This window comes from Tenrec ecaudatus, chromosome 8 (assembly GCF_050624435.1).
Source record: "Tenrec ecaudatus isolate mTenEca1 chromosome 8, mTenEca1.hap1, whole genome shotgun sequence".
NCBI classification, from domain to species: domain Eukaryota; kingdom Metazoa; phylum Chordata; class Mammalia; order Afrosoricida; family Tenrecidae; genus Tenrec; species Tenrec ecaudatus.
In genome coordinates, this window is record NC_134537.1 from 41,665,576 (window position 1) to 41,683,649 (window position 18,074).

At 39.2% G+C, this 18,074-nt stretch overlaps 1 protein-coding gene across 5 annotated transcripts in view; it reads left to right on the plus strand.

Moving 5' to 3' along the window:
• The window catches only part of ZNF148 (zinc finger protein 148), a 143,560-nt gene that overhangs the window by 38,650 nt on the left and 86,836 nt on the right, over window positions 1–18,074 (plus strand). For 3 of the 5 annotated variants that reach the window (XM_075556303.1, XM_075556301.1, XM_075556302.1), the window contains exons 2-3: window positions 7,562–7,642; window positions 14,400–14,535. The gene's annotated coding sequence lies outside the window, so the exon portion shown is untranslated. Of the gene's footprint in view, window positions 1–7,561; window positions 7,643–14,399; window positions 14,536–15,463; window positions 15,633–18,074 lie in introns of those variants that run through there. The other 2 variants (XM_075556304.1, XM_075556305.1) reach the window with 2 other exon arrangements.

An 18,074-nucleotide genomic window follows, 5' to 3' on the forward strand; every position in this document is an offset into this window, starting at 1 on the left:
AGGACATCATGCGTGGTAAAGTTGAGGGACATTGGAAAAGATGAGGATCTTCTTTTGGATTAATATAGTAGCTGCACAATAAGCTTAGGCTTTGGAATAGTTGTGGGGGTGCAGAACTGGGCAGTGTTTCATTTCTGTTGTGCATATGGTTGCTATGGGTTGGAACTGTCTCGATGGCACCTAACAAAACATCATCAGCAACAACAGGTAGTGACTTGGATCTTGCTGGTCTCTCACATGATCCTCTAGCCCATCTCATGCTCCATAGCCAGCTAGTTTTCAGAGGAATCTTGACTTTTAGGAATTAAGAGAATCTCCAAATTCATTTATTTTCTGTGGCTAGATACCTCTGACTAGATCTTCCTACTTGGTTTGGCATATCTTCATGGCAGAGGGGAGTCTCAAGCTGAGAAAATGAGGAGAGTGATCTCTAGAAGGGATATATTTTTCTGGACTTGTGTTTCTAGGTTGATAGTTAGGAGATCCTAGAGCTCTGTGGCTTTCTTCTGGTACGTCTGGTAGCTTTGATGGTATATTTCTCCATATCTTGGGCCTTAATCCAGTATATGGCCTGTTTTAGAAGTACTTATTATCAATAAAACTTTTAACACAGATGGTTCTGTTGTAGCTAGATAAGCATGTTTTGGAGCTTTCCCTGGGTTGTTTGTTGTTTGATTCCACAAACGAGGAAGAACAGGGGCAAACACATGAGTGCTTTGTTTGGACTGGAAATTCAAGTCCCTTAAATTTTTACATTTATATCAACTTAAAAACCTTAAATAATAAATGATATAATTTGTAGTGCTCCCTCCCACCAATTTTATTCCTGCATGTATGTTAGGAATTCTAAAAATTATATCCAGTGAAGAAAACTGAATAGAAATTAGCAGTGTAATGCAGATATAGTATTGCATTATATTTCTTCCTTTTAATAGTGTCTTTTATAAGCGTACCACTCATCTGTCATTTTGTCATACTATAGTGGCTAGACCCAATGCCACTGTTACTTCAAAACTGGCAGAGTTGTCTATGGTAGACTGGTTTCAGTGGAGCTTCCAGACTAGGAAGGAGGGAGGAGCTGATACTCTGAAAAAATTGGCCAAAGAAAATAATGAGTGGCTGTAGACCACTGACTGATAGACACCTGAAGAAGCGCCTCTCAGCTTAGAAGGTACTCAAAATGAGACTGAACAAAAGCTACCTCCTCAAAGTAAAAGTTGGTCTTAGATGCAGTAAATCTCTTGATAAGGCACAATTCAGAATGAGAAGAAAAAGTTACAAGAGTTATATATGAAGTACAAAAGTACAAATCTTGGAAAAGTGGAAGCTGTCATAAGTGAAATGGAACACAATGAATATTGACATTCTAGGCATTAAGGAGCTGAAATGAATTGGCGATGCCCATTCAGAAATAAACAATCATATGGTCTACTTTACAGGGGATGACAAGTTAAAGAGGAATGAGGTCACATCATCAAAAGAAAGTTTCAAAAGCAATCAGATTTACGTGACAGAGCGTGTGTGGACAAAGGGGAGACCCAAATACTTGGGCAGTCCCTCACAGAAGGTCCACATGGGAAGGATGGCATATCCAGGGTGGAGTATAGCATTGGCGAAACATAACTATCCCCTAGTTCTTTAATATTTCCTCCCCTAACTATTGTCTTAGTTTTACCTCATTGATCTTGTTAGACCTGCATATGTTCATTTGGATAATAAAATCTTTCGATGAATGAAAGCCAAGAAAGAGAACCCTTCAGAAATCGTAATAGGAGTAATGATTCCCCGAGGGTATAGGAAGAGGAGATAAGGGGGAAGGGTGAGCTGATAGCAATGATGATTGTATAACCCCACTTGAGGGGAGCGAATAACAGAATTGTAGGTGGATGGATACATTGTATAGTATAAGCTATGCCCCTCCAAATAATAGGTATAAAAACAATAATAATATATACCATAATAATAAGGGTTCCTGGGTGGGGGAGGAAGGAGATAAAGGGGAGCTGATACCAAAGAGTTCAAGGAGAAAGAAAATGTTTTGAAAACTGATGGTGGCTCAAGTACTCCCTCAATACAGGAACACTTTTTTCTATTAAACTGGCATTCCATGATGCTCACCTTCCCAACATGATCACTGAAGACAAATGGGTGCATAAACAAATGTGAAGAAAGCTGATGGTGCCCGAGTATCAAAAGATAGAGCGTCTGGGGTCTTAAAGGCTTGAAGGTAAACAAGCGGCCATCTAGCTGAGAAGCAACAAAGCCCACATGGAAGAAGCACACCAGCCTGTGTGATCACGAGGTGTTGATGGGATCAGGTATCAGGCATCAAAGAACAAAAAATCAAATCATTGTGAGTGAGGGGCAGATTGGGGACCCAACACCCATCTGTAGGCAACTGGACATCCCCTTACAGAAGGGTCTTGGGGAGGAGATAAGCCAGTCAGGATGTAGTGTAGCAACAATGAAACATAACAACTTTCCTCTAGTTCCCGAATGCTTCCTCCACCCCCACTATCATGATCCCAATTCTACCTTACAAATCTGGCTAGACCAGAGGATGTACACTGGTACAAATAGGAACTGGGAACACAGGGAATCCAGGACAGATGATCCCTTCAGGACCAGTGCTGAGAGTGGTGATACTGGGAGGGTGAGGTGGAAAGGGGAACCGATTACAAGGATCTACATATAGCCGCCTCCCTGGGGAATGGACAACAGAGAAGTGCGTGAAGGGAGATGTCAGACACTGTAAGATATGACAAAATAGTCATTCATAAATTATCAGGGGTTCATGAGGGAGGAGGGATTGGGGAGGGAGCGGGAAAATAAGAGGCTGATGCCTGAAGAACAAATGTTTTTAGAATGTTGAGGGCAACTAATGTGCAAATGTGCTTTACCCAATTGATGTATGTATGGATTGTGATAAAGAGTTGTATGAGTCCTCAATAAAATTATTTAACAAATAAATAAAATACCAAAAAAAGGAAAAAGAAAACCAATGGTGGCAGCAATTGTATAATTATGCTTGATCTAATTGAATTATGGATTGTTATCTCTGTAAGAGCTCTCAATAAAATGATTAAAGAGAAAGTTTTAAGATTTATCCTGAAGTACAACACTATCAATGATCAGATAATACACAAATGCTTATAAGACACCAGTAAATAACTTAGACATCAGTTAATTAGACTGAGTCATATTAAATTAATCCAACATGCAATCAAGATAAGATTCATTGATAATAACTAGTGATTAGTACAAAGCTTAGAAATGAAGGAGGATCAGTACTTGGGCAATATGGCTTGGTGATAGAAATGATGCTGGAGATCACATGGTAAAATTTTGCATGACCAATCACCAATTCATTGGAAACAATGTTTTCTCAACAATCTGATGATAACTAAACACTTGGATCTCATTACAAAGAATACCAAGAATCCAATTTACTACATGTGTAGAAATAGACTGTAGAGAAGCATAGTGCCATCAGCCAGAAGGCCAGAGACCGACTACAGAACAGACCACCAGTTGCTTTATAGACAAGTTCAAGTTGAAAGTGGAAAACTAAATCCATGAGAGCCAAAGTATGACCTTGAGTATATCCAACCTGAATTGAGAGAACAACTCTAGATTCAATGCATTGAGACACTAATGACCAAAGGATCTTATGAGCAATGGGATGGCATCAAGAATGAAACAGTGACAAGAATGACATGAAGCAAGCAGTGGAAAGAAAGGAAAGTGGCATTAGAAAGCTCTGAAGCATGCTCCTACATGTAGAGTAGCTAAGAGGGTAAGTAAAAAATCTTGCTACAAAGCCGTGTTGTTAGGTGCTTTTGAGTTGATTCAGATTCATGGCGACCGTGTGTAGTATGGAATGAAACACTGCCTAGTCCTGTGCCATCTTCTCAGTTGTTCCTATGTGTGTGAGCCCATTTAAGCATGATGTTCTTTTCCGGGGACTGGTCCTTCTTGACATATTCGAAGTATGGGTGATGAAGTTTTGCCATACTTGCCTATAAGGAGCCCTCTGGCTGTATTACTTCCTGCACAGATTTGTTTGCTCTTTTGGCAGTTCATGATTCTTTCAATATTCTTTGCCAGCACTATAATTCAAATGCATTGATAATACTTCTTTCTTATTCAGTGTCCAACTTTCACATGCATATGAGGTAATTGAAAATACCTTGGCTTGTGCCTGGTGTATCTTAGTCCTCAAAGTAACATCTTTGCATTTTCAATGCTCTAATGAGATCTTGTGCAGCAGATTTACCTAATGCAGTGCCGCACTTGATCTCCTGACTGCTGCTTCCATGAGCATTGATTGTAGTTCCAAGTAGGACAAAAATCCTTAACAACTTTAGGCTTTTCTCTTTGTTCATGATGTTACCTACTGGTCCAATTCTGAGGATTTTAGTCTTTACATTGAATTGTAATCCATATTGAAGGCTGCAATTCTTGATCTTCATCAGCAAGTGCTTCAAGTCCTTCTTTCAGCAAGTAAGGTTGTGTCACATGTGTATCACAGGTTAATATGCCTTTCTCCAGTTCATATGCTGCCTTCACAATAATCCAGCTTCTCTGATGATTTGCTCATCATACAGAGTGAATTAAGTGTAGTGAGAGGATACAACTCTGATGCACACCTTTCCTTGTTTTAAACCATGCAGTATTTCTTTGTTCTGTTTGCATCGTTGCCTCTTGATCCATGTCCAGGTTCTCCATGAGCACAATGAAGTGGTTTGGAATTCCCATTCTTCTCGAGGCTACCTGTACTTTCTTGTGATCCACACAGTTGGAAGCCTTTGCACAGTCAATAAAGCACAAATAAACATCTTTCTGGTGTTCTCTGCTTTGAGTCAAGATCCATCTGACATCAGCAATGATATCCCTTATTCCATGTCACTTTCTGAATCTGGCCTGAACCTCTGCCAGCTCCCTGTCAGTGTTACTCTATAATTTGATCCTTCTGTCGGCTCTCCTTTATCCGGAATGGGCACAAATAAGGATCTCTTCCAGTCAGTTGCCCAAGTACTGTCTTCCACTTTTCCTGGCATAGATGAGAGAGTGCTTCCAGTGCTTCACCAGCTTGTTGAAACATTTCAGTGGGTGTTCCATCAATTTCTGGAACCCTGTTTTTGCCTACTACTTTCAGTGCAGCTTGAACTTCTTCCTTCAGTATTGTTGATCGTTTCTCATATGCTACCTCCTGAAATGGTAAAATGTCAACTAGTTCTTTTTGGTACAGTGACTCTCTGTATTTTTTCCATCTTTTTTTTAATGCTTCCTGCATCATTTAATATTTTCCCATATAGAATCTTTCAGTATTGCAACTGAAGGCTTGCTTTTTTTTTTTTTTTTTTTTTTTTTTTTTTTTAGTGTTTTCAGTGTTAAGAAACACCGAGCATGCTGATGGCATAGTGGTTATGCATTGTACCGAGACGCACCTGTTTGGCAGTTTACAATTATCAGTGGTTCCTCAGAAGGAGAATGAAACGTTTTATTCCCATAGTGTTTCAGAAACTCAAAGAGGGCAGTACTGTCCTGCCTTGTAGGGTTACTACCAGTTGGCATCGACTCCATGGCAGTGAGTTTGTTATTTCTGGTTTTCAGCATGCTTTGAGAGGACATCAGTGATATCATTCTTGAAAGAAGCAAAAGGTCACAGGAAAGAAAGGATCAAAGTGAATGTTTGAAGAAACAAACGTGCTCTTAATTAGAGTGGCTAAGGCAAGTGGAAGAAATGAGGAAGTGAGGGAACGAATAGAAAATTTCAAAGGGGAGCTTGAGAAGACAAAGTAGAATAATAAAATGAAATATGCAAAGACATCAGGTTAGAAAATCATGGTACGTAGAGAAAAGATTGAGGGACTTTATTTTACATGGATCTGTAATCAACATATATGGACCAGCCACCAAGAAATCAAGGGCAATACATTTGTGCAAAGACTTGTTTGTAGTGGCTAAGAGTGATGTCACTTTGAGGACTAAGGCACAGCTAACCAAAACCATGGTAATGTTAGTCATCCCTATTTGCATGTGAAAGCTGAGTAATGAAAACTGGGAAAGAATTGAGGTTCTAGTAGTGATGTTGGCAGAGACAATCGACTATACCGTGGACTGCCAGAAGAATGAGCAGTCCTGTGCTGGGAGAAGTGCGGCCAGCAAGGATAGTATGCGTCACACGCTTTGGACACGTTATGGGGGACCAGTTGTGAGAGAATTGCATCATGATAGATGAAAGAGGCTGTAAACAGGAGCTCAACCATGGCAGTGATTGTGGAATGGTATTGGGCAGGGTTTCATTCTGCTGGATATGGGATTGCTTACTATAAGTTGGAATGGATTTGAAAGCAGCTAACAATACTTTCAGATGAAATTTTTATGACCTTTTAAGATCTTTTGGTTCTATTGTACAGCCATAGATATTTAAAATGTAATTTTACTCAATTGAGAGTAATGGTATTCTCTTTGAATGCTTGACTTTAAAACTTTGAGTTGGGGATAGCTAAGAGCTTAGTAGAAATAAATGCTTCCAATACATGTTTTATCCATAAATAGTTAAATGACAACTTACCGACCAGCTAAAGACTAGAAAATGCATTATTAGGAAGATTGTCAGGGTTAATTCCTGGATAAAATTATGTAAGTACAACCTTGAGTTCATGTACTTGGTGAGTGTTTACTTTTTTAAAATTCTGATTATTTTCTAATGATTTAAATTTCCTTCCATCGTTCTTTTATAACTGGAGCTTTTATTGACTTGCACAATACTAAATTAGTTCTAAATGTAAGGCTGGTACAGGAACTGCTTTAAAAAATTTTTAGTATAAATATTTCTTGGTTTCTGATCATTTAGATTTCATTATATAGTTCCTTTATTTCATATACAAGGGAAGAAATGCCATTTACAAGGAGAGAAATACATCTTACAAAAAACAATGATACCACTTGGATGAGATGGTATAACCTGTAAATCATAGAGATCAAAGTTCATTAGGGTTCCCAGAGTCTGGGATGTAGGGAAAATGGGCAACTATTGCTTAAGTAACACTGGGTTTCTCTTTGGGTTGATGAAACACTTCTGGAAATGGACAGTTGTAATGTTTGTATAATACTGTTAATGTAATTCTGCAATACATACATTTAACATGGCTAAAATGGTGCAATTTTGTTATGTATTTTACAGAAAAAAGTAGTAATGGTTAATCTATGATTTTATTTTGTAAGAAATAGGACTTTAATGAAACACACTTTGTGATGTTCTTCATATTTTAATAAAGAAAAGTGTAGTTTTCTTTAAAGATATTTTAACCCTGAACAAGAAGTTAAACTTGAAAATTTCTAATTAGTATATGAGTCATTTTTTCTTTGTGATATCAGTTAAGACTGATAGGGCATTTCAGTTGGACTGGCTAATTTTATTTGATGTCACATTATCTACCATGGACAGACTTTTGTTAGGTTTAACACATTTCAAAGTTAACTATTTTACTTGACAAGGAGAGATCTAATCCTGATTCTTTTGGAGGTTCACCTGAGTTTTTTTGTTTTGTAGGATTAAAGGAGGAATCTGCAGCCTTGAAATTCATTCAAGTGACCTTTCGGGATGGGCGTTTGCCTGACATATTTTATAGAGGTATTCCAATGCTATTTATTTTTAATTTTTAATTATAGCAGGCAAAATGCTTGAATGTGAACACAATACTTTTGAGTCATGTGGCATTTACTACACAATCCTCTCCCCCATTTTACCCACCTATGTTCGGCATGAATAACCCTGGTAGGCAGTGCTTTAGGCATTGACTGTTAACCACAAGGTCAGCAGTTCACATTTACCAGCTGCTCTTTAGGAGAAAGATGAGGCTGTTTGCTCCTGTACAGACGTACAGTCTCAGGCACCTTCTGTAGGGTCACTTTGAGTTGGAATCAACTCAATAGTGGGTTTGGTTTAGGTTTTTATATGTGGCATGGCTATCGTGTGTAAATAGCATGTTGTTGATTGCCTGTTCTGACTAATGGACACGCTCACAGGTACCCAGTAGCACTGTTCCAGAGAGTTTTCAAGGCAGTTACATTGCTGAGGCAAATTGCAAGGGGGGAATACATTCAGCCTCTCACACATACTTGATTTAGATCAGCGGTTCTCAACCTGTGGGTCGCGACCCCTTTGGGGGAAGGGGATGTGTGTCAAACGACCCTTTCACAGGGGTCGCCCAATTCATAACAGTAGCAAAGTGACAGTTATGAAGAAGCAACGAAAATAATTTGATGGTCTGGGGGTCCCACAACATGAGGAAAATACTTTCATGACCGGGGTTCCCACAACATAAGGGTTGCGGCATTAGGAAGGTTGAGAAGCACTGATTTCGATGATTCCAAAAATGAGATTTTGGAGTTAGAAATGATGCTGGACTGTGTTAAGACTTTTGGGATGGTGGTATGGTGTATGTGTTTTACATGTGGGAAGGGCATGAATTATGGATGGCCAAAATGTAGACTATTATGGATTGTGTCCCCCCTAAAATAGGTCTTGGAATCCTGTTCTATACTGTGGATGCAATAGTATTTGGGAACAGTGTTTTCTTTGTTAGGTTAATGAGATCTCAAAAGGTGGTTAGGCAAGGAAGCACTGATTGGCAAGACAAGCTGCCACGCCATGTGCCGATCACCAAGGGAATGGGCTGGAGGTAGGAAAGGGACAAAGGACCTTTCTCCAGAGCCTGCCTCACATCTGTGAGGAATCTCTCACCTTCCAGAGTAGCCGAGTGCTTGTGACACCACGGGACACGTAAGGAACACAGTTTCACTACAGATGGGACATTTGTGCACTGTCAAAGGTAATGCCTCCATGTAAAGTCCATTATATATTCCCTCACTTAACTGGATTACTTTCATCCTACTTTTTAGGCCCTAGTTAGGAAGGCAGGTGATGTTTCCTTTCTGGCCTGTCTTGGTGCATATGTTAAAACTGCGTGTCTGTTTCAAGTTCAGTGGAAGGAAAAGCTACTCATCAGGTTGCAAGGGATTCACCTATCTGCCAGTTACTTACCCCTTGGTAAATTAGTGTTGATCATAGCATTTCTGAAGCTTCTTGGTGATTTTATTGCTTTTAGAATTTTTATATAACTTGACGATGTAAAATCAGTAGCCATCTTAGTGATTTATGTTAGGATTTCATTTTTTCCCTATTTATTCTGGTAATTGTCATGTCCGACATTTCTCATTCCTCACCTAAGTTTATTATGAGTACAGACTTAAACAGTAGAGTGGGTGGTCAGATTCAAGGCATTTCCCATTCTCATTCCTTATTTGTGTGTGTTTATAGCCCCAAATTATTGCACATAAGAAAGAATACATCTGTGTACACAATACATACACACACCTGTGTTTACATATTCTTTATACAAATGAGGTCACACCAAACCTCTTGTTCTACAGCATGTTTTAAAAAAATCACTTCATGTCATTTCCATTTTCACTTAATTCTATGTACTTTTTCAGTATTTTTGTGTTACAATTAATTCAGTTAGTAATGTATTTACAGATAATTGGTCTTATGTTTAAAAACATTTTTAATGGTATTGTCAGTATTTTTGGGTGCATGCTTTGTATACAGTTTAAAGCATTACTTACAGTATAGATTCCTAATAGTAAGGGTTCCTGGGGACAGATTCCTAATAGTAAGGGTTCCGCTGGGTAGGATGAGGGAGCAAGGGGATGAAGGAACCTCTATCAAAGAGTTCAAGAAGAAAGAAAATGTTACTAACACAGCAATATAGTGTTACTGCTTTATGCATCATTGTTTGATTCTTTATAAGACATGTATGTCTTTTAAAGAAGTAAGAGAAGAAATTAGAAAATGTAATTATAGAGCCCTTTAGATTAACCCACGTATTTACACTTTCTGGTGCTCTTTTATTGTTTCATATGTATTTGAGTTATTTGGTTTTATTTCCTTTCAGCTTGAAGGATTTTCCTTAGCATTATTTGTAGGGCAGATCTACTAAAAAAATTTCTCACATTCTTGGTTTACTTGGGAATAATATCTTTATTATGCTTTTGTTTTGCCAGGATACTTTTGTTACTTTCTTGATTGACAACTGTTTTTTTTAATTTTGTTTTGGATACTATGAATATATGACTGCATTGCTTTCTTGAATCTGTTGCTTCTAAATGGAAATCACCCATTAATTGTATTACTGGGTTCTATGTACTGAGCTATTTTTTCTTGCTGCCGTCACATTTTTCTCCTGTTTGTCTTCAGAAGTTTGACATATTATAGTCTATAGACTATAATATGTCAAACTTCTGAAGACAATAGTATGTCAAGGGAGGGTCTCTGTATTTCTTCTGCTTCAGGTTTATGGAGCTACTAGGCTTTGTAGATTAGTTTTTTTAAATTTTGCTTTTTTTTTTTTTCAATCAAGTATGGGAAAATTTTGCTACTGTTTGTAAACATCTTCTTTTTAACCTTTTTCTTCTCTTCTTCAATGACTGGAAATATTGGCAAGGGTATTTCTCAGATCATTTCCATTCACCTGCCTTTAAGGTCACAGAATCCTTTTCTGCCATCTTGAATTTGCTGTTCATCCCATCTAGTAAAAAATTCATTCCATTTTATTTCACTACTCTTCAACCTAAGAGTTTTCATTGGTTTCTTTTAAACAGTTCTGCCCATATTGAAAATCTCTATTGGTTGTTGATTTGTTGTTGTCATAATTTTTTTAGTTTGACATTTTAGTTTCCTTTTTTTTTAAAATATATCTAATGACTGTCTTTAAGCCTTTGCTTAAACCAACATTGGAGGGAATTCAAATAGAGTTTGTCTGATTACTGTTTCCAGTAGTAAGGTTTACCAGATTCCTGTTTCTTTGTATAGCTCATAATTTATTGTTGGGCATTTTAGGTAACATATTGAAACAAATCAGAATCGTAGTATTCACCTACTTCGTTATTTTGCTGTTGATAGTGTTTTCATTTCACTGTGGTTGAGATACTTGGTCTAATCCTGTTGCAAGAAGTAACACGTTTTATTTATTTTTGTACAAAAGTTTATTTGGAAAAATAGACCATGCATGAATATCATGCCAATTTTGAAATGGAATGTTACTAAGGGGTGAATAACTTTATTAGAGTCTAATTTATTAAAAACATAGAGCCACAAACAAAGCTCATGTGGAAGAAGCACACCAGCCTGTGTGATCATGTGGTGTCGAAGGGATCAGGTATCAGACATAAAAGAACAAAAAAATCATGTCATGTGAATGAGGGGGAGTGCAGAGTGGAGACCCAAAGCCCATCTGTAGGCAACTGGACACCCCCTTACTGAAGGGTCATGGGGAGGAGACGAGCCAGTCAGGGTGCAGTATAGCAATGATGAAACATACAACTTTCCTCTAGTTTCTAAATGCTTCCTCCTCCCCCACTATCATGATCACAATTCTACCTTACAAACCCAGCTAGACCAGCGGTGTACACTGGTACAGATAAGAGCTGGAAACATAGGTAATCCAGGCAGATAAACCCCTCAGGACCTATAATGTGAGTAGCAACATCAGAAGGGGGAGGGGGAGGGTAGAAAGGGGGAGCCTCTCACAAGGATCTGCATGTGACCCCTTCCTGGCAGACGGACAACAGAAAAGTGGGTGAAGGGAGACGTCGGACAGTGTAAGACATGACAAAATAATAATAATTTATAATGTATCAAGGGTTCATTGGGGGGGAAGGGAAAATGAGAAGTTGATACCAAGGGCTCAAGTAGAAAGCAGATGTTTTGAGAATGATGATGGCAACAAATGTACAAATGTACTTGACACAGTGTATGGATATATGGATTGTGATAAGAGTTGTATGAGCCCCCAATAAAATGATTTAAAAAATTGAAGGCAGGCACTATTAAGTCCTTTTGGTCTCATGACAAAGGAGGCAGTTATGCTTACAGATAATTAGCCACACATTCATTTCCTCTTCCTATTCTTGACTCTCCTTTCTTTGGGTGAATAGAGACCAATTATTGTATTTTAAAGTTCATAGTAAATTTTTGGAAAAAAAATATAGACCCACAATATTGAAAAGTAAAAAGTAAAATATACTTAATATATAATATTTTAAGTTCAAAGATGCAATTATTGTTTTACTCTAGACAAGAAAGATTATTTTTCTTGCTTTTATACCCTTGGAAACTAATATAAAAATGATAGGACATTTCACATATCATCTGGTCTCCAAGCTTCCTGCATAGGAGTATGTAGAAACTGCTTTTGCTAGATGGGAATCTAGTATTTTTAAATATCTCCAGAGTAGAAAATGCCACAGATTCTTTGATCTGTTATGCTCAGAAATACTACCAGAAAGTTTCCTTTATGTGTACAGCCTTGTTCTTTGTTTGAATATGGTATATACTTTTTCAACTTGTCAAAGATCACCTTGCTAATGTTTCTGTATTCAGGTATTTAAATTAACATTTAAGCTTTTATAGCTCTTGTCTTTCTCTTATGAATACACATGCATTCTGAATGTTAGTACATCCGCTTCTCAGTTAATGACATCGTTAGTTAGGTTCCAGCGACTAGTTCATTGTGGTTGGAGGGGAAGCCAGCCCCCCACCACTAATCACGGGTTCAGTAGGCACAATTGTACAGTTAAGATACATAAAGATTATAATAGTCATCGAGAGCCTGAGATGGAAGAGAGAGAGTCAAATAATGGAGTCGGACACAATTCATGGCAGCATGCTCACCTCCTGGACGGCCATGATCTTACCAGCCAGGTTCGCACAGGCTGAGGTGAGGTAGGGCAAAGACCTGGCAGCCGGCTGGAGACCCGGCAGGAGGCTCGAGGACCTCATTTCTTGCTAACCAAGGGTTATATCTACTTCGGGAGGTGTGATTGCAGGTAACCACACGTCACAGGAAGGGGCAGTACAGTAGGCACACACATAGGAAGGGGATGTACAATGGGCATAGGCATAACAGGAAGGGGATGAACTAGGGCTGCACACGTGATAGGAAGGGGAGGAACTAGAGGCATACATTTGACAAGAAGGGCGGACCCTAGATTCATGATGGCCTACCGTGGTCATCCTTGGGTGGGCTTGACCTCTCTGGGGTCTACTTCAAGGAAACAGTCAAGTACTATACTTAGCAGAAGGGAGTGGGTCCTACTTGTTGTGGGATAAACAGTGGTGACTGCTTGCTCTAGATGGCTGATAACCCTTTGGGAGAATAACCCCTGATCTACTTCTGATGATCTCCAAGTATATAGTTATTTACAAGCAGCCAAGTTTGGCATATATTTGGGGGAGACAACTTGGGAGAAATGTTTCCCACAATTCATTATGCAAAATTGGTGTCATGTAAGAGTCAAAGACTGTGCTCTGTCTTTGGCACTGGTGGCACTGGTCTCTCTCTACCCTCCCCTGCACCCCTAGTGACTCGTTGCCCATCAGATATCCCCAGCGAATTTCAGTATGTATGCAGTATAGCAGGCCTCCTTCTCCCAGCAATGTAGAGCCATTGGCAGAGGGGTGGGAGTAGTAATGGTGGTGTGGTGTGTTACCTGCCTTTTCCTGGTGCACACCCTAGGTAGGGGACCCCTGTGCCTGCTTGCCTGCCACATGCCTTGAGTGACGATGCCACTCGTTCTAGATCTACTCTAGCCTGGCACAGGCTACTTCTCACACGCCTCTTCCTATTTCCTGTGAAGCTCTTTGGCTCCTTTGGTTCCTTGCTTGGCTTCCCCCTGCCTGCTCATAACCTTGTATCACTTCACCATCACCCCATGTTTTTCATAGTTGGATGATTGAGACAAAGTGTCTTGCAGCCAGTCGGCTGCTGTGCCCCAGTGGCTCAGTTATTGCCTAGCCGCCTTGGGTATGTCATTTGCGCTGGCCCGCGATGCCCTCTGTGACCTGTGTGGGGCTCAGACCATTGGAGGTGACTTATGAATTTTTTCCTCAAAGTCATTGTAAATGCGAAATGGTGGATAATCTGATATAGTAGTTAAGTGAGAGTAGCTGTAATTTTCTTTGTTATGTGTAAGGTCACATATTTGTTTATTTTAGAAAACAAGTAAAACTTTCCTCTTCGGCTTCTCTTTTGAAGATCATAACCTTTAAAGGTTGAAACTGAATTTCATAAAATGTCTCATATTACTGAAATTGTAGACTCTAGATAAAGCCAAATTATTCTACTAAGGCCATTATTATTTTACAATTAACAACTTACTACTACTATTTTTTCCCAATAAATAAGTCAACACATTAGTCATTCAGGCATAGCTTAATGCTTACCAAGAGTGATCACTTTAGTATTTATACCTACTTTACCATACTGTATTTATATAGTAATTTTCTCTCATAAGTAATCTTCTTTGCTGTTGTTGTTTTTGGACAGGCATTGGGTGACATGAGTGAGTAAGGTGGTGTTGAGTGTTTCGGAAGCCTGTGAACGGTGGAGACTCAACCATGATCTCTTTTTCAGCTCTCCAGCATTCCCTTCCTTGAAGTCTTCACTTTTACCGTAGTCTCAGGTAACTTCAATTCTTACTTTTCATAATCATGAATAAGTTAAGTTTTTTTAAAATGTGAAGGCAATTGTGACTGGTAGAACTGTACATTGAGCTTATATTGACAGTTTTCTTTATGATTTGATATTTATATCTGGAAGAAACGAGATTTAAGGGGAAAATGAGCTGATGTCAGGGCTCAAGTGGAAAGCAGATGTTTTGAGAATGATGAGGGCAACAAATGTGCAAATGTGCTTAACAGTGGATGGATGGATGGGTTATGATAAGTGTTGTATGAGTCCCCAATAAAATGATTAAAAAGAAAAAGATGAAAATAGTTTTAAGTTAAAGTCAACGAATAATGGTATAACTTAAAATACACGCAGTTTTTGTAATCGTATGTGAAATTTAAGTTTCATCTTTTTTAACCCTTTTCCTTGGCAGGTTATTGCAGTATTTTAACATTCAATCTGAACATACACATTAAAATTTCCAGAATTTCCAGGGAAACACTACTTTTATTCTTAAGAAAATTAGACATATTGACCAAATTTAATGGCATTTGCTATGTGATTTTTAATATGTAAGAAGAACATACCATTTATTATATGTTTGTACATGCTCTGAACTTAACCTACATCACTATAAGGGAACAGTCATATGAATTATTAATCATTAATGAGGGTAAGTAAAACATTGCTATAAAAATAATTGGAACTTAAAAAAAAATCATAGGAACCTTTTAACCTATTTAGCAAAAATATCAAAATGTGAAGTCTCTATACTTCTGAAGGTATGTTTTTCATTTCTGAAACCCTTCTCTAAAGAATTCTTTAAAAAAATTTTTTGTTCTAAATTCTATTCTCCAATATGCATTTTGTCATCCTCAAAGAACTCTAATTGTGTTTCTTTTCAATTGTCTTTGAGTTTTAGAAAGAAAAAGACATCTGAGGGAGCAAGATCAGACTTACAGGGTGGATGGCTTAAGGTCTCTCAGTGAAACGCTCGTAGGACAGCCCTGGCTTGAGCAGGTGCATCGGTGCAGTGGGAAAGGATTCTTTGGCACAGCTTTCTTGGCCTTTTTCTCACCGATGCATTTTCAGTTTTTGAAAGTCTTCATGGTAAGCTCCTATAGTAATGTCACGAGGGTGATGTCTGACCTCCTCTGACTCTACAAGGGGAACGGAAGAATCAAATTCAGCATCAGCCCAAGGCCGGTTCTTAGGAGGGGGAGGAGGTCAGTCATACCTTTACCTTCTTCTGATCATCTTTAGCAAGTTTGACACCATCTCTCCCTCCATGCTCTTAATTCTCTGCTGGACTTGATAATTCATTGCAATGGCCACACTGAATTCACAGACAGTATTCTGTATTATAATATTTATGAAGGAAGTTAACAGGTTACAATTTACCGCCAGCAATGCTTACGTTACAGTTTTTCATCCAGAACAGTGTCATCTCAGCTGTGCGTACAGGTATGCCTCCCTCCGGTCCTCCGCTTCTCAGCCCTGAGGTCTTTGTCCTCTGTCCTGCTTGAGCAGTGTCACAAAGCTGAGTGTTGCTGATACCTGCCCAAAAGGCATTCCGCTCTGCCATAAGCCTTAGCTCAGAGTCACTCAGCTCTGACTCCATGGGTCAGCAATTAAGGAACTGGAGGCTCCCCATTCAGCAAGTGACCCTCCTGCTGGAAGGCGCTCAGCTGGACTTGTTCCTTGGGTCGAGGGGCCCAGTGTTCTGTCTCTTGGTCCTGCTGTTGCCCTCCTCTGCTACTCCACTATCACTCCTCTGGAGTCACAGCTCTTGGGCTCCTAGATCAAAGCACTTGGAGTCCAAAGGACATGTTCTCTCCTGGCTATTTTTCCTCGATGATAGTAAGATTCCTCATTTCTGCTTCTGAGGTAGCTCATTTAAAATCTTGCAGGATGGCAATGTTTGAGATCCATACTCCCTGTTTGCATGTCCAACGCAGTCATTTGGTGGGAATGACAGGACTGGCTAGAAGAACCATAGCACGTAGTCAGTGCACCGCAGCCCTCACCATTGTCCTCTGTCTTTTGAGAAAAGTCTATCCAGGTGATCCCTTTGGAGCCTGCACAAGTAATCGCCGTAGCCTTCTGTGGCACCTGTGCTTTGAATTCATAATTGAGACCCTCTTGGCCTTCTCTAAAGTGCTTGATCCATCTGAAACTGGTGTTTTTCGTGGGGCAGCATTCATGTAAATTGGTTGTAAAGTTCTAATGATTTGGGAAGGTGTCCTCTTGAGTTTTGTTAAAAAATTGATATTATCCCTGAATACAACATAATTTCTTCCCATTCACAAAAAATAATTCTTTTTGTTGCAGACACTCTAAAGAAACTAAGACAGTTGCATTACAGAGAGAACTTGTTTGCAGCCATCTGTCGGTCGCAGAGACATGCTTAAATGCATTATGTTTGAGTAAACCTGTGTTTGTATGAACTAGAACCCTATTTGCAGTACTTTTTTACTTGCCTTTGTCTAGTTAGATATATTAGTTAGGATATAGATTTGTGTGTTGTGACAGAAATTTGAAGAAATAGAATTACAGAAGTATTTTGGAAGCTCTTAAGACCAAAGCTCCTTTGTCCTACTCTGCCCCATGGCTCTGATGCAAGGTGGTTGCCATGGTGTCTGACTCCACGCAGTAAGAAGAAGGAAAGAGAGGGAAGTCTCCTTTCCTTTCAGGAATTTGTACAGACTACTCCCGCTTCATACCCTAATGTCGGTCACTTAGGCGATGGTCACAACCAGCTCCAAAGGAGCCTGAGAAGGGAGTCTTAACCAGTAGTTCATTTCCTCATTTAAAATTCTGTTATTTGGTAGAAAGGTGTGAACAGATTTTGGGGTCCAGTCATCTGTCTGCCATGTTAGAATTTGTATTTGTTTAGTTTCAAATATTTTGCCTGCGACAATTTTTAGCTTGGGGTAGTCCTTTGGAAATTGTGCTTCTATGAGTTCTGAGACTCAGATAAGCCATCATGACCCTTTGACTATGAGCGCCTATAAAAAGGGGTGACACATGATAGGTGACCTGCGATAGTCGTCCTATTGGTTCCCTGACACTACATGGAAGTGATTTGTCTAAAATTTTAAATTCTAAAGCACGAGGGAGGGTCCACTGGTGGGAGGGTCTTTTTAGATACAGAGAGTAAAACATGTGAAAGTTGGAAGTGGTGTAAGCAATAGAAATGTGATAGGACTCCTCCCTGTCAAAGGCGTAAAACTTACAAGCTCTGGGAAATAAAGGCAGCCCATGGAATTCCAGCGTGTCACGTCACACTCATTGTGCAGGGGCGACTGCCTCTCTAAAGGCTCACTGCAAAACCCATGCTGAACGCTAGTTTTGCTTCGTATCTTTTTCCATAAAAGTAAGAATCCTCTTCAGATTTCCTTCTGTTAGCAAAAGCAGGTAACTAGTGGAGGTTTTTCTGAAAACTGAAGGAGGAAGGTATAAAGTGAACTTTGAAAAGGTGGGAGATACCTGTAGGTGTTTTTATCTTTGTCGATGAAAAACAAACACACAAACCTGTTGACACTGACTTGA